At 41.5% G+C, this 15,783-nt stretch overlaps 1 protein-coding gene across 5 annotated transcripts in view; it reads left to right on the forward strand.

The window, feature by feature from the left end:
• Window positions 1–15,783, forward strand: part of cdh24b (cadherin 24, type 2b) — a 248,342-nt gene that overhangs the window by 23,285 nt on the left and 209,274 nt on the right. For 3 of the 5 annotated variants that reach the window (XM_072688280.1, XM_072688285.1, XM_072688283.1), the window contains exon 2: window positions 6,108–6,282. The exons of the other annotated variants lie outside the window; for them this stretch is intronic. The gene's annotated coding sequence lies outside the window, so the exon portion shown is untranslated. The remainder of the gene's footprint in view (window positions 1–6,107; window positions 6,283–15,783) is intronic. 5 annotated transcript variants of the gene reach the window in all.

Consider the following 15,783-nt stretch of genomic DNA (forward strand, 5'->3'; position numbering starts at 1 on the left):
AACTGGAAAGGAAAACGTTGACTTTCAGAGTGTATTTAATGGATTTAAGTATGAAATATCGAATGGAATTATGAATTTGTGAACTGGTGCTAAATTAGCCAAGCTTCACAAAATATTGGCAAAATATATATATAGCGCCTAATATATTTAGTTTGGAGAGTAGATAGAGTTCCCAGTTTAAAATGCTAGCCATGTCCTCAACCTACTAGATCAGCATTCCAACTACCATAGACTTTGATATATTCCAGTGAGTTCACAATTTTTTCCCTGAAATTCCTAAATTTAATGTAGCAATACGTAGTTAGTCACTATGTAGGCACTACCGTAATGCTGGCACTGTTGGCGCCAAACAAATGTAAATGTAGCACTGTGTTTCATCAGATTTTGTGTGTAACATAGGGGTGTGCGATATTGACAAAAAAAGGATATCTCGATATTTTCTGGGATTCTGCCGATAACGATAATTAGACAATGTTTTACATCCTTCAACATGTGTTTGTAAAAGTCTGGCATTGCGCTAGCTTGTTCTACTTATTTATTTACTTAAAGCTGAAGCATAAAATGAATACAAAAACAGTGCAAGTGTTACTGACATTACAAACGTGTATCTTTTTTCACATTAAATTAGTTAAATTAAGTCATTTTCAAAGGTTTTAAGTTTTATCATTAAGATTGAACTAAAGCTGGACGTGACTGCACTGTTTCTTAAAGAAGTATACAGGGGTCACACTTTCTGGCGGCGGCACATTTTGGCACACAAGTAGAAATCTCAGAAACTACCCACTGAGGTCATCAGGAATTCGAATGGCATAGATTACGGTCTAACAGGTCTTTGGCTGGCTTCGGCTTGTAATGAGCAGCGGATTCCCGAAGTTTTTATTAAGCTATATATTCAGCACGGAGGTTAGTTCACAGATTGTTGCTGAGTTGTCTTCAATTGCAACTGATTTTCGACATGGTTTGCAGAAGGCAGTCTTTTGTGAAACTGCAAAAAAACCTTTTCAAAGCAAAACCACCTCCGAGCTGTGAGGACGAGCCAGGTCTAGCAACTAAACTAACGCTGCAGACTGGCAGGGTGTTGGTGCTTGTCTCTCAGCGCAGTTTGTTCACTCATTTTTAACTCCAGTCATTCCTGGGCAGAACAGTAGCTTGTGTTGCGGTGAACCTGTAGGCTATGCTAGTGCGCTGCATGCACCCTGTGCACATACGCAGTAGTCTATCCTATCAGTAAAGTGGACAAAGTGACATTCTCGCTTTCAATTTCAATTTCTCATCGTTAAAACAACAATTAAGATATTATCATAGATGATACACACATCTTACACTAAGGGTGTGTGATATGTAAGATGTTCATGTAACATACCTTTTACCTCATATTCTGAGGTTACACTGATTTGCTCAACTTAAAGCCTGCATTTCTAGCAGAGTGACCTGTTAGCCTTTTAGCCATCATCCGAACTTGTGTTGTCATGTCTCGCTTTCTTTCCTGTGGTGTGTTCACCGTGGTTTACTGAGATTTCTGACTGCAAAAAAACAAAAAAAAAACACCTGCGCTAGCACATTCCCTGCTGTTCTGTGCTGTGTGTTCCGTGAAAAACACAACGCTAAAGTTAACTTTCGGCTGCAGTTGGTGAGGCTTGTTTTGTGTATCCGCTGTACCATTTAGGAAGGAACTGAAAATCTGAATAAGTCTTTAGAAGAAGCTTCAGCCTCAAGTCAGAAAAGGACTTGAATCATAAAATTGAACTATGTTCATATGGCAGGTTTTATGAAAACTCATAATCATGCAATGATTCATTTATTCTTTCATGCATCTGTTGCTGTGTTTAAAAATAGCCCTCCCCCAAAAAGGGAGCATTTCATTCTAGACTGCTTTTTGAATGTAGGGGAGCAAATCAGAACATAGACCAAAATTCAATGTTGGGACTCCTAAAGCCCCAAGGCAATTTTTCGGGATGTTCGAAAAGTTTGACGTACTATAATTAGCCTATAAACATAAACGTCCAACTAAAAATATTTAAATAGGGTATGCACTGATGTCACGTCCCGCAGAAACGCAGCCCTTTTAGTCGGACTGAGTGGCAAAATATTCGGAGGCGGCTGTGTTCATTAGGGAAAACGACAAAAACCAGGAATAAATCATGCTGTTAGCTGTTTAAGTTAAAGGCAATTGGACTTGACTGTGATGCATCCAAATTACTAAAGAACCAACGATCCAAGTACATCAATGTGTAGCCAGGAAGGTGCAGCTAACTGAGGCTCGGAACAATAGAATAAAGCCTCATATCTGAGAGTTGAGTGAATGGCCTTTGGAGTGTTTTCCACTTTAATTTAGTAGACTGCTTCATCCAGGTTTGCTTGCTCTCCCTTTCAATCGAACTTAGCATGTCGCTAAATTCACAACTATGATGGGCTTGTTTTTTCCCATCTGTTTTCAGACCTCACCATTCAGCGAGCTCCCACAAGTTTTAGTCCCTGGATTACTTTGCTTTGATTGTTTCTGCGAATTGCAGCAATCCATTTCCTTCTTTTATTTAGTTTTCAGCAGTCTGTAAAAGTAGAGCTCCGAATTCAGTAGAAATATGTTTGTGGTGTCAATCACACAAAATCTCTTTCCCATTTTTGAGGGTTTTAGCGACATTCACACTGAGTGCTAATTCTGCCTGTGATGGCACATGTATACCCTCCATAGAAGACAATCACAAATGATCATAAGCTACTCGCTATGCCTTCATTTGAGATGTACATATTAAATAAGAAATTGAAAACTTCACATTTACTACTGCATTGTTTTAAAAACACCTCGCATCACATAAATCCTGTTAGAAATGGATCATCTAGAGTGTTTTTGAGCTGTTAATGCAATAATTGTGATGTGTTATTTGTGTGGATTAGATTGAAAGGGTAATTTATAATAGGTCCTTAATAAATCACACCTTAATATCCTTTGTTATTTATTTGTTATTTATTGTTGTTGCTGTAAAAGTAAGGCCACAACACCTCCTCCCTCTGTCTCCTGTCTTCTAATAGTGACGGAGTTGTGATGTTAAATAATAAAAATCTAACATCTTCCCAATGTCACTGACCAAAATTTTGTGGTCATGGTGTTAAAAGAACAAGAAAATCCAATATCTGTCTAATGTCGAAACCTGATGACAACCCTGTGTTGGTTTTTGATGAATATGTGACTTTTATATACAATGTAGGCTTTTGACGTCAGCCCAATTTGACATTGACATTGACATATATCAGTCTTCAAAGCAGCCTGTTTTATTCTAAGGGATTTAAAGAGAGGTTGGAAAATGGCCATGTTAAAAAAAAGTCATTCCAACTATTTTTGGCACCTAAACCCACTCAAAAGACATAACCAGAGCTGGGAAAAATGTAGGATGTGTGCACTTCAAAATGTAGCAGTGCGTTCTGTTTATTCCAGCTCGTTCACCAGCCTAGAGAGACAACCCTAGACCAGCATGCAGAAGTCACTCGCACACAATCCCTTCCTGTTTCAGCCCCACGGACGGCAGTCTCTCGCGGAGTCCACTGGAGTTGCCGTCCGTTTACGCAAAGGAGTTGTTCGCACTTCATCAATTGTGAATGTCACTCTGTGGAGAGGCAAAGGAAGCTTGCTCTAAATCGCCGCCGCGATCAATCACCCCATTGATCCTGTGCTCTTTTCATCCCGCCACGTACGCAAGCGGGTTAGCCTGATAAATCAGGTGCTCGACAAATGTGGATCAATCATAGTTTTTTAGTTAACCCATGGATCAAAGCTCGAGGCTCGGTCTGAGAGCAGGATACCCCTGAAATCCTGTTTAGAGCACCATGTGTGCGCCTCACCGTCCTGGTGCTGGGGTACCACCGCTCTGCACGACTGAATGTTTTTATCTTCCGGCAAACTGATTCAACTAATTAACCACTAGTCTGCAGTTATTGTTGTCATTAGACATATTCACTTTTAATAATTAATTGTGTAATTAAAAATATCTATATTTTTCAAGTTCCAGAAATTATTAGGCCTTCTCTGAAATCCTAGAGGGCCCTGAGGGTTCCCCACTAATGATTTCAACAATAGATACATTGGGAAGCCCCAGGTTGCTTATATTAATTGCTATATACAAAGAGCTAGGTAGCTAACATTAGCTGCTACCTATAAAGACATAGACATAGCTTACATTGTACTGCTATATAGAAAGAGCTACATAACCTTCATTACCTGTGATATACAGAGAGCTAGGTAGCTTACATTAGCTGTTATCAAAAAAGATCTGGTTAGCTTACATTAGCTGCTATCTATAAAGAGCTAGGTAGCTTACATTAGCTGATATATAGACAGAGCTAGGTAGCTTACATTAGCTGATATATATAACAAGCTAAGTAACTTACATTAGCTGCTATTCATAAAGAAACAGGTACCTTACATTAGCTGATATATAACAAGCTAAGTAACTTACATTAGCTGCTATTCATAAAGAAACAGGTAGCTTACATTAGCTGATATATAGACAGAGCTAGGTAGCTTACATTAGCTGATATATAGACAGAGCTAGGTAGCTTACATTAGCTGATATATAGACAGAGCTAGGTAGCTTACATTAGCTGATATATATAACAAGCTAAGTAACTTACATTAGCTGCTATCTATAAAGAAATAGGTAGTTTACATTAGCTGTGATATACAAAGAGTTAGGTAGCTTACATTAGCTGTGATATACAAGAGCCCGGGTATTGAACCCACAACCCATCAATAGCCCAGTGCCCCACTGTTTATTGTAGCCATTGTTTGCATACAGCTGTAGGGACTGGTGTTTAGCCTGAGCTTTATCCTTTAGCTCCTTTTTTGAAATTTATGTTCACTTTTCCAGGTATTATACTGAAGTCTTGTCAGTAAACCCAGCACTAGGATCTGATAACCACTTTACAGTCTCGTTTCATACAGATGGCTGCTTTTGCAACAATATATTACACAAACTATGTGCTTGCACTGATGTGAGTAGCTATTTGTAGGTCAGCATTTTCAGCTTGCACAGTAAGGAATGGTACTTTTATACTGTTTGCTTAAAAAATAGCTTGATAACAAGCTGTAAGTCCATCCAGACACGGTCTGTTGCATTCATAATCGCCCGCTTACGATGCTGTCATAATTTTATCCGACGGCGTTTTCCGACATTACATTTAATGTCCGTAATGTGCAGCCCTGATTTGCAGGGGGACTCCAAGAACAGGGCTATGAACCACTAGCTTTAGGCTAATTTCATGAATGGTTTGACACCATGCAGTTTGTGCTTTCCTCAGGCTTTTGGCTTCCACCAGAAAGGCTTTTTGCATTCACTACACAACACAACTGGCTGCATTCCAACATTCCCTTGGCTAAATTCATGATTTCAGCCCATGATGACCTTGGCAGGCCTATGAGTTGGTCAGGCAAATCAAACTGCAACTAGGCCATGCGAAGATCGTTTTATCAATTCAATTTAAGAGCATTAGCATTATACATATTGACAAGTAGCGATGCAGAATGATCTCATACTCATGTTGGCTCTTTTCTGTCCATTCCCACTTCTTGATATGAATATCCTGCATTGTGAAAATGTCTTAATGATATTGTGATATTCAGAAGACAGGACATTTTGGAAAAACACTACCCACATGGTTGGCAGGTTCTAAACCGCATCCATAAGGCCGTGACAGTCTAAGTCCAGTCCAGTGTTTGTTAGCAACGTTAGCCTAACATCTCCCATTCCCAACTACAGAAGCACATTTCAGATACCAGACATGTTTTAGCTGATCAACTACCTCTGAGGTCAGATCATAGATTTTTTTGCTGACCTATCCCTTTACTATTGGGATGGGCGGCATCCACTTTTTTTCATATGTCTTAAAATATTACTGTAATACATGTAATTACTGGGTATGGGTAGTTGGTCAAGTTGCTCAAGAAGTACAGATGGTTCCACGCAGGTAAAGAGTGTGCTAGGTGGTCTATTTTTTGCTGTTTTTGTCCGCACTGCCAAAAATCACCCAGTTTGTTTTAGTTCTGTAACGATACATTTTCCCATTAGATCCATTTGGGAAGATCTAACAATCCTCCCATCCTGTCTTTACTCCAGAATTCCACCTGGTTGGAAATCAGACTACGTTGGAAATGCTCTGTTTTACCAGCGAGAGAACCACCAGCTCTTAACGACGCATTCAGAACCGAGGGGGAGGCTAATGCTAATGCACACACAAACTGTGTGTGATCTGACTGCAAAGCTGTAACGGAACTGAGAGCTGAATGATCAGGTAGGTCAGTCAGACTGGACTGTAAGATATTAAAATTATAGAGTTTAAAACACTCGTTTAAACAGTTGCTCCAAACAAACTGGTACTAAAAATAGTGTACCTAAACTAAAAATAGTTTACCTAAAGTGTGGGGTTATATTATCTACAGAAACACAAAGAAATCAGATCGGAATCGGCCAGTAGTCGGCATTAAGAGGCTCGGATCAGATCAGGGGGTAAAAAACCCTAATCGCGACATCCCTAGTGTTTAGTGGTATAGCAATAATTATGTATACCGCTGTATTTAGTATTTCCAAATTAGGACGGTATTTCAAAATTTCGCTGTGTGAGATTTTAGTTCTGTATCTATGTAGTTCACGTCCAGATAAGCCAAATAAGCTCATGCCCCCTGTGCATTTAAAAGAGCCACCGCGAGGGGGCGCTGTGGGGGCTCACTGATTGGTGATGTCACGCTCTGAAAACAAACAGGTGGGAAAAAAAGCAAGGCCATTGTGGTTGTGAGTGAACTATGCGCTGAGTTTGTTTGAGAGGGAAAATCAAGCAAACCTGATAGTAAAATATACCTGAAAACACTCCTAAGACCATTGCCTCGACTCTGCACTCTCAGGTACGTCACTGTGTCCTTCTAAATGTGTGTGATTTGGACCTCTGTTACTCGGAAGATGGACTGTGCTGTGGTGTTTAAGCTTTCTGGCTAAATATGTCTAAATATAGCTAGTGCTAGATAGCTGACTACAAGTCCAAACACGGCAGAGCCTTTCTCTCGATATGCCTAGATGTTACTCCCAACACCATGCTAACCAGCTTCTCCCTCCTGATTCAGAGTTTAACATTTGCAGCTGTCTGATTGAACAATTATTGAATGATATTTTATGTATATTTTTAGTACATTTCTAATATCCTAAGTGTATAATGGGAATGGGAAAGGTGCAATGCTTATTAAATGTGTTTTAAGGATTTACATTTACATTTATGGCATTTAGCAGACGCTCTTATCCAGAGCGACTTACAAGGTTACTGGTATTACAGCGGTGGGCCAATGTAGTGTTAGGAGTCTTGCCCAAGGACTCTTATTGGTGTAGCGCAGCATAGTCACCCACACCGGGAATTGAACCCCAGTCTCCCACATGCTGTGGTAGCTCACAGGCCAATAGTGGTGTTATCTGTTGCGCCAAACCAACCACCAAATACATATGCAGGAGAATTGGGGACAGCGGTGGCTCAGCATCTAGAGCACCGGGCTATCGATAACAAATTTGTGGGTTCGATACCCAGGCTGTTGGGCCCTTGAGCAAGGCCCTTCACCCTCTCTGCTGAATGGCTGCCCACTGCTCCGTTACTGTGTGTGTTTGATCACTAGGGTGTATGTGTGCGATCACTGCACGGATGGACCAAAATCCTTCTGTGTCCAGCATGCATGGGGAATATGGTTGTCTTGTATGTTTAAAGTCTACAAAAGTGTTCTGAAATAGTTCTGTTTTTATACAATTCAAATATAATAAGTACAAAATAGTAAATCCACGAACTGAACATTAGTGTGGCTGCAAGTACACTGTAGCATAATAAAGGTTGCTATACTCTACTCTTTTTATTAACTAGGGTAAGGCTGATTGTTGCATGGCATTCGAAGCAATAGCAAAGAGGCTGAAAGCACGGGAAGGTGTTCTCTTTATCAAGGAAAGTAGCATAACTCTTTGGCCAATCTGACTTCACATAGGCCAAATTTAGTCCCGTCCATCCTAAATCCAAATATCCTTTTTTTTTTAAAGAAGAATTTAGAAAATAAAATTCTCCACAGACAAAACCGACATCATTTTCCATCTCTGCCAATTCATAGAAAATTCATCCCAGCAACTATAGATAAGAGTTACAAGTGAAAGAAAATTAGTTGCACCTAAAAAGTAATTTAGGCCTGCAAAGCATACAGTATTTCACATGTAAAGACACAAAATACGGTTAACATTTAGCCAATTGACAGCATGTGTAAATATATGACCCTTTTGCAAGCGTTCTTGCTTGGCCGTTTGCGTGTTTGCCTACTCATCGTAAAAGGCACCATTTGAATCTAGAGTGTTCTGCTGTTGCCTGGAGTGTTTGGAAGTGCATGTAGTAAGATGAGATTCAGACAAGGACTGAGATTTAATCTGTGAAAATGCATCGAGGCTTACTATACCTGCAGCAGGGGTTCCTGCTCGCAATATATTGCAGCGTGATCCGGTGGCGGCCCGCACAAAGAGAATAGCACGCTCTTTCCACAAAGCGCTTTTTTATTTTATTATTTTTTTAAAACACTGCCTTTAGAGCGCTTTCTATTCGGAGCACGGCCTCGTCAGCAAAGAGGCCCGGTTTGAAGCATCTTAGAGTTCCTTTTTTCCCCCCTTTTTCTTTCTTTTTTTTTTTTTTCATTCAGCCAGGCCTGAACAGAGGCGGCAGCGGCAGAGCCCCGTTTCCAGCCGGAGCCGCCTCTCTGAGGGGCGATGTGCATTTGAGAAAAGCCTCCAAAGCGCAGAGAGACGAAAGTTTCTGCGGTGACTTGAGGGAGCGCACCTGGAGAGGTCGCGACAGATCTTCACGGTTCAACTGTCTGCTCTGGGGACTCCTCAAACACAGATATGATAGAGGAAGAGAGAGGGAGAATGAGAGTTTTTTTTGGAGGGGGGCTGGAGAGTACTGGGAACTGATTTATTTCCCGCATGAGGGCTGCCGGCCAACTGCTCACTCCTTTGAGATGTCTATATTTTTCTTGTTGGACAGCTTTTCTATGGGATTTGGTAAATGTGAACATTTTAAAGCTATGAAGGGTTTCATGATTTTACAGATATTCATAGTTGATATTCTAAATGTGAAAAACGGACTGAAAAGTCCAGTTGTGGAACCTGAGTGGTGCAATGGACCCTATGATCTGAAGTATGCTGGTTCGATCCTCCGTGAATCCACAGCCATCCTTGGTCAGGAAGCCCAGAGAGCGTACATTTTTAACGGTGCATCAAATAGAACAACAACTTGTGGTTATCGAAGAACCAGGTTTGTGATAGAGATACCACTATGATCCCGAGGATCGCTGGTGCACATGAAGTACCTACCTGGAGAGAGCAAGGCCAGTTGTGCTCTCTCAAACTCCGGCTGCTGATGGCGGCCCTCAGCTCACATTGCTTGCCATCAGCAGCCGGAGTTCCAGAGAGCACAATTGGCATTGGTGAAATTTTTCAAAACCATACAAATGAATAGTGGAACTCTGTGAAGGGTTCCACCTTGCAACTTGTTGGAATACCAAAGCGACCCCCAGAAAAGCATCTGGGAGATCATAGCAACCATCTAGCCAGTCCACAGCAACGACCCATCCCAACCCATAGGAAATACATAGCAAGACCAGAGTTCCAACCACTTGATTCTTTTGGCTTGTGTCAAAGTTTATACTGACTCATGGGCTCGACTTGGCGACTTAGACTTACACTGCATGTTTACTCGACTGGGACTCAAGACTTGCTTCAGCCAGAGAAAATACATAAACACAGATTAATTAGTGAGGTAATGAGGTAATCTACATATATCAGTCTTAAAGGCATGGTAACAAAGACAGCCTTCTTGTTTCTTAGGAATAAAGAGAGGGTGGAAAATGAAAATGTGGAAATTAATTACAATTGTTTCTTGTACATAAATGCATGGGAATGTGTTAAGCGTACCTCTTCCAGACTTCGCTTAAGACATCAGGTTAATCTTGCAGGATGTTCCTGGTATGCAGTGGTCAATACCTACCAAAAGTGCTCCAAACTATAATGGGCGCCCAAGGCTTACTGATGCAGTCCATGGATGTGCCTCCTAACAACTTACAGGACTTACAGGAATCTACTGCTTGTCTTTTACTTTCAGGTCTCTTGGAGTCCATGCCTTGGCGGGTACTCAAGAGGGCCTACACAAAATTATATACACAAAGTTGATCTATGTAAGTGATAGGAGAAGTTTATTGGGGAAAACTGTACACTTGAAAGTAACCCTGTTGGGACACCTCTAGCCTGGAAGAGGTTAGGAGAGTAGGGAGGCATAGAGGTTCCGTATGGCATCCTGTGCCATTTTTGCACATAGATGTTGCAGCTGGGCTTGTAGATCCTGCACACTCGTAGGTTGCCAAAGCTGGCGTCCCAGCTACTCCCATAACTACTCCACTGGTGATAAATCTGGTGACCGGGCAGGCAAAGAAATTGTTGGTTTCAGTCCGTACCAGGTCAGGTTTCTCGAAGGCGACGGTGAGCTTGGTCAAAATGACCTAGGTGGTGGGCAGTTCATTCTCTCAGTCCAATGATGTGCCCCCTTTTAAAGTCTGCCAAGGCATGTCTAGCAGTCGGTGATCTCCCACTAAGAGGTACTCTACCCAAATCTAGCCTCCGAGAGCCTTTTTATCGGGCAGTGGGGGAAGCACTTTACTTCGCCCTCTTGTGGCGAGACCCAGTGTCTAATCAGACCTCACCTGTCTGAGACGTGACTGCATGCCGAAATCCAACGACGCCTTTCTGATTAACCACATGATGGGTCAGATGGTATGAGCAAGGTACCCCTGCGTCCCCCACCCACAAAGTCAGTGGAATCTGGGCTGCTGTCTTCCTTATCTCAATCAGTACTCCACACCCAGTCAGCCGTTCATAATACTTATCTGAGAGTCGGAGTCGGCTGCAATTTGCAGTTGCGTAATCCAGCCCCTCGCTCGTGCGCCTCCCATCTCCTCTTCGTTCGTTCCTCAGCTCTCCTCGGTCTTCTGTCGCTCCCGTTCCTTCTATCTGCCCGTCCTTGGCGACCTCATACACAAGGCCCCCCTCTCCGACACTGTAAATTCACATCATTGCTGATGTGTTTATTGGCGTGATGGGATGGGACGGCAGCTAAGGGGATGGAAACACACATCCAGGCTCATAACTCTTTTTGCCTTCTCTGTCTCTACATCTCGCCTTGCTCCCTCTCTCGCTCCCGCTCACTTTCTCACCCACACCCACCCACACACACACACACACACACACTCAGCCCCACTCTCACGCTTCAATGAACATCGTTCTCCTTTCCTGTTTCTCCACGCTCTATTCCCTCTGTGCATGGAGGGAGGAGGGGGGGGGTGCTCTCGCCTCTGCTGCGGCAGATAGAAACTAATGACTGCCTGATTAATTCATTAGCCTGACACTCTCCTCCCTGCCGGAGTCATCACTGTTTACTTTTTTATGTGGGCAAACCCTGCTTGCCCATCGTTTTAACTGGAGGTACGTTTTTTTTAATTTTTTTTATAAGAACACACCATCCTGTGCTACGGCGGTTGTGACGTATGAACCCACAGTCAATGAAACCTGTTTTTTCGGTCTATTGTTTCCTGTGGGACCTATTGGGGAGGATGCAATTTGCAAGTGTCAGGGCAACTAGGCAACAAGCAGCAAACTGAATTGAGATGATCTCAACTTTATGTAAATCATTAACGACTAAGGCTTTATTTGAATCAGATTTTTTGGTAATATCTTTTTTTCTGCAGCCTGGAATCCACACGAAATATGACATTTTTAAAACAGATGTGGTTTAAAATCTGGTTCAAATCCAATTTCTGACAGTAGCTGAATCTGTATCTTGTTGACATTAGCAGGCGACAGAGGTTCACATTAGCCGCATTACAACCGCAACGCTGTGTTCATATTAGCAGGCAACAGGGTGTCAGGTGGGCGACCAGTCATTTCCTAAGGGAGGAGGTGATTTGTATCTGCTTTAAGCAACAAGCAACAGGGCAACAAGGAGACAAGCAGAAAATTGAATTGAGATATCGATAATGAGTCAAATCAACTCAGGCAAGCAGCCAAGGACGGCAGCTCGGTCTGAAATCCACATCAAATCCAGCCTATTTTGATCAGATTCAAGCCACATTTGTATGTGGTTTCAAATGTAGTTCAATGTGGATTTCTGACCAAAGCTTAACCTTGTGTTCACATTATTCATATTATTCACATTAGCATGGGGCAGAGCATTCACATGAGAGGTGATTTGTAGCTGCAATTTAGCCACAAACTATAAGAAATATTGTAACAGGACGTCAACACATCTTTTAAATAGGGTTGAATTGGGTTGATCTCAATCAAAAGCAGCAGGACCGATTTTCTGCAGTCTGAATGGCTAAAATTTAAGATGGGAATCATACAGAACCAGACGTTTTTCCAGAGAGGATGTGGTTTTTTTTTTTTTTTTTTTTAACGAACGATAAATTGTACTGATATATGGATCCAAATTATGACAAATTATAACATATAAAACATTTTTTTTATCTGAATTGAGATTGAGATTGATCTGATTTCTTTGCTCTAGAGGCCTACTAAACTATTGACAGAGCTGAATCAGGTGTCCTTGAGCAGGAAAAGCACAAAACATGCAGGAATCTGACCCTTTAGGATCAGATTTTTAGCTGTGATTTAGCAACATGTGGCAGGGCAACAAGCAGCAAATTAGGTTGACATGATCTTAACTTCATGGAAACAATGTCATCAAAGCATGACGGTTCAAATCTGATTCATCAAATCAGATTTTTAACAGAATTCTAACCCTGCATGCACATAAGCAAGGGGCAGTCTTTAACTATAGGAGGAGGTCATTTGCAGCTTTGGTTTAGCAGGCAAGATTTCAGCTGTGTCCCAATTCAGGGGCTCCGTCCTTCCAAGGATGTGGGATACGAAGGAGTAGCCTTTAAAGGCTGCATAGACCTCGAAGGCTGGCCGGAACTGAGACAGTCTGTTCTATGGTGGATTTCCTGTTTGTGTCACAGCACCGCTGTTCCTGCCCTGGCTGTTGCGTCATGAAACGGCGCTTCTTTCACCTAGCAACCTTGATGGCTGCAGTCGGCACGCAATGAATCTTGAGTTATGTTGGCTGCTGAAGGATCTACCAGTTGATTTTTCAATCAGCCTTATTTGATATGAGCAGGACAGATTTTCTGCAGTGTGCATGGAAGAAAACTAGAGTTCTTCTAATCAGTCTTGAGCCACAATCGTTTGTGAATTTCTGGACAAGCGACTCGTTTTATAAGTCGGATTTCAATGGAATCAGATTTTTTATGGGGTTTTTTTCCATCATAAGAAAAGATAAGATACTTTTACTGTCATTGCACAGTGTACAACGAAATTGAGAAGCAATCCAACAGTGCTTACACTTATATAAATATATATTTTTATGGTGTACATATAAACAAAAAGTAAAAATAAAAGCAAAAGTCCTATACATACACTCTACACCAAATATTTTAAAAAATGTATAAGAAGAGGATAACATTTTATTACTGGAAATGCTAGTGAGGTAGCAATGAGGTATTGCACATGTCCAGAGTTATTTAAAGAAACCTATTGCACTGATTATATTGCACAGTTTATCAAAACAAACAAAACAAAAAAACTAGTGCAGTCATGATAATTTAACAAAATTTACAAATGAAGTTATATGCTGTCACAGTCATTCGGAGTCATGCTCGAATAATATGCGGCAAGAAAGTCATATGTTTATTTTTTTGTTTAAATGTTTATTTTTATGTTCTATAAAACAAACTACTAATATCCCCGGACGATTCACTCATTAACACTGACACACAGATGCCCTGTAGTGATATGACATTTTCCCCCCAAGTTAAACTAGTCTTAAACTGATATATTTTCTCAACCCTCCAATTACTGCTTAGCCACCATCATCAACACCGGCGATTAAATGAAAAACTCAAACTCCGAGCAGATCAAAAGAGGTGAAACCTGTTCCCAATAGAGTACAGTAGGTCGTTTTCAGCTTAAGCTGATGTTGGTTCCAGTTTTTAATTCGGATTTTGGGTTCTATCTTCAATAGTACCGCAGTTAAGGTGGATTGTAAAATTAACCATGAAGAAGCAAAATGCTAACTTAAGCCTCGTCATTTTAAACCCATATCCATAGACAAATGCGATTCGAAAACAGGTGGTGGTCTGCGACGTTGGTGCTAACGCTGCTCTTTTATAACGAAACCTTAAGCGAGAGCTCTATGTCAAAATGTCAGCAAAGAAGCAAATCTTCTACAATAAATCGAGTGATCAGGGGTTAGATATAAATGTCCTAGCAGTAGATAAAATATGCTTAAATGTTTCGATTGTAAGCTATGTTGTTTGTCCAATCTGAACGTTGTTGGTTGTCCTCACTGGGAGCAAGCCGTGCCTGTTTTGCAAGTGGATGCGTGCCTATAGTGAAGGGTGTAACACTGCTTGCATGTTGGGTTCATGTTAAAGTTTGCCACATGGTGGATGTGTACGGTTTGGTTGTATGGTCTAAAGGTTAGACTTGGTCGCCAGAAGGTCATTGGTTTGACCAAGCCCACATCTCTAACCTTTGGGCCATCCCACCAAACCGTACACATCCATCATGTGGTATGACCTAAGGGTTAGAGAAGTGGGCTTGCTCGCCAGAAGGTCATTGGTTTGTCTCCCAGGACTGGCGTCCTCAACTGGGGATCCATGACTTGGAGCATTTTGGCCGCTGTTTGGTTTGATTTCACACAGGAAAAAATCCAAGCGCACCGACATGCGTCACAACAGGCCACCTGGAAACCATTCTCTCTGCTTATTGGTCAGACTTTTCTTGGGCAGGAGCAAGAAATGGTAAATACAGGAAGAGGGTCCTGTGTTCTGGACTAGTGCATATTGCTTTGCAGTTTAACATGGGGCAATGGCAGAGATGGCATTTCTTCATACAGTCATGTGAAAAAGTTAGGACACTCTGGACTATAGCTAAACCAATTAAACTGACGACATGTCTTTTAAACATCATTTGAGAACTTTTCTGGTGAGGAAAAACCCTATGACCTTATAGCTGGTATTTCCCCTTTTTTCCATTAACTAACATTTCCCATAATGATCTACCAGTCTCTGACATCAACTTGGAGACGGTTCTTCCCACTCCTTCATGCAAATATCTTTCAGCTGTGTGCCGTTTCAGCTTTAGTTTATTCCGGTGGTCTCACATTTTCCTCAGGCTCCCTCTATTACAATGAAGAATTCCTAGTAAATACTATGTTGGAGAGCTCTCCAGACCCTACTGCAGAAAAGCAGCCCCCAAACCATGAAATTTTCACCTTCATGCTTCACAGTGGATATGTGCTCACATTCTGTGTCTGGTTTACACCAAACATGTCCTATTTACTGTCCAAATAATACACCTTTGGATTTTTTCGTCCAGAGCACATTGGTCCAGATGTTTTGGTCTTAGTCTAGGTGTCCTCTGGAAAACTTTAGTCTTGCTCTGAGGGCTTTTTTTCACAGCAAGGGTTTTCTCCTTCCACACCTGCCATGAAAATCAAACGTGTGTGTTTTTTCTGGTGGTAGATGCTGTACTTTCACTTTCACTAGATTTTTGGATTGTTGGAGACCTCTTTGTTTTATCAAATTAGTTTATTTCAGCTTGGTACTGCCAGTTAATCCACCCGTTTGCAGCTTCCGCTAGCACTAGCAATGCTCGGGACACTAAGAGGGTATTGACCTAA

The sequence above is a fragment of the Salminus brasiliensis genome, chromosome 9 (genome assembly GCF_030463535.1).
Source record: "Salminus brasiliensis chromosome 9, fSalBra1.hap2, whole genome shotgun sequence".
Taxonomy (NCBI): domain Eukaryota; kingdom Metazoa; phylum Chordata; class Actinopteri; order Characiformes; family Bryconidae; genus Salminus; species Salminus brasiliensis.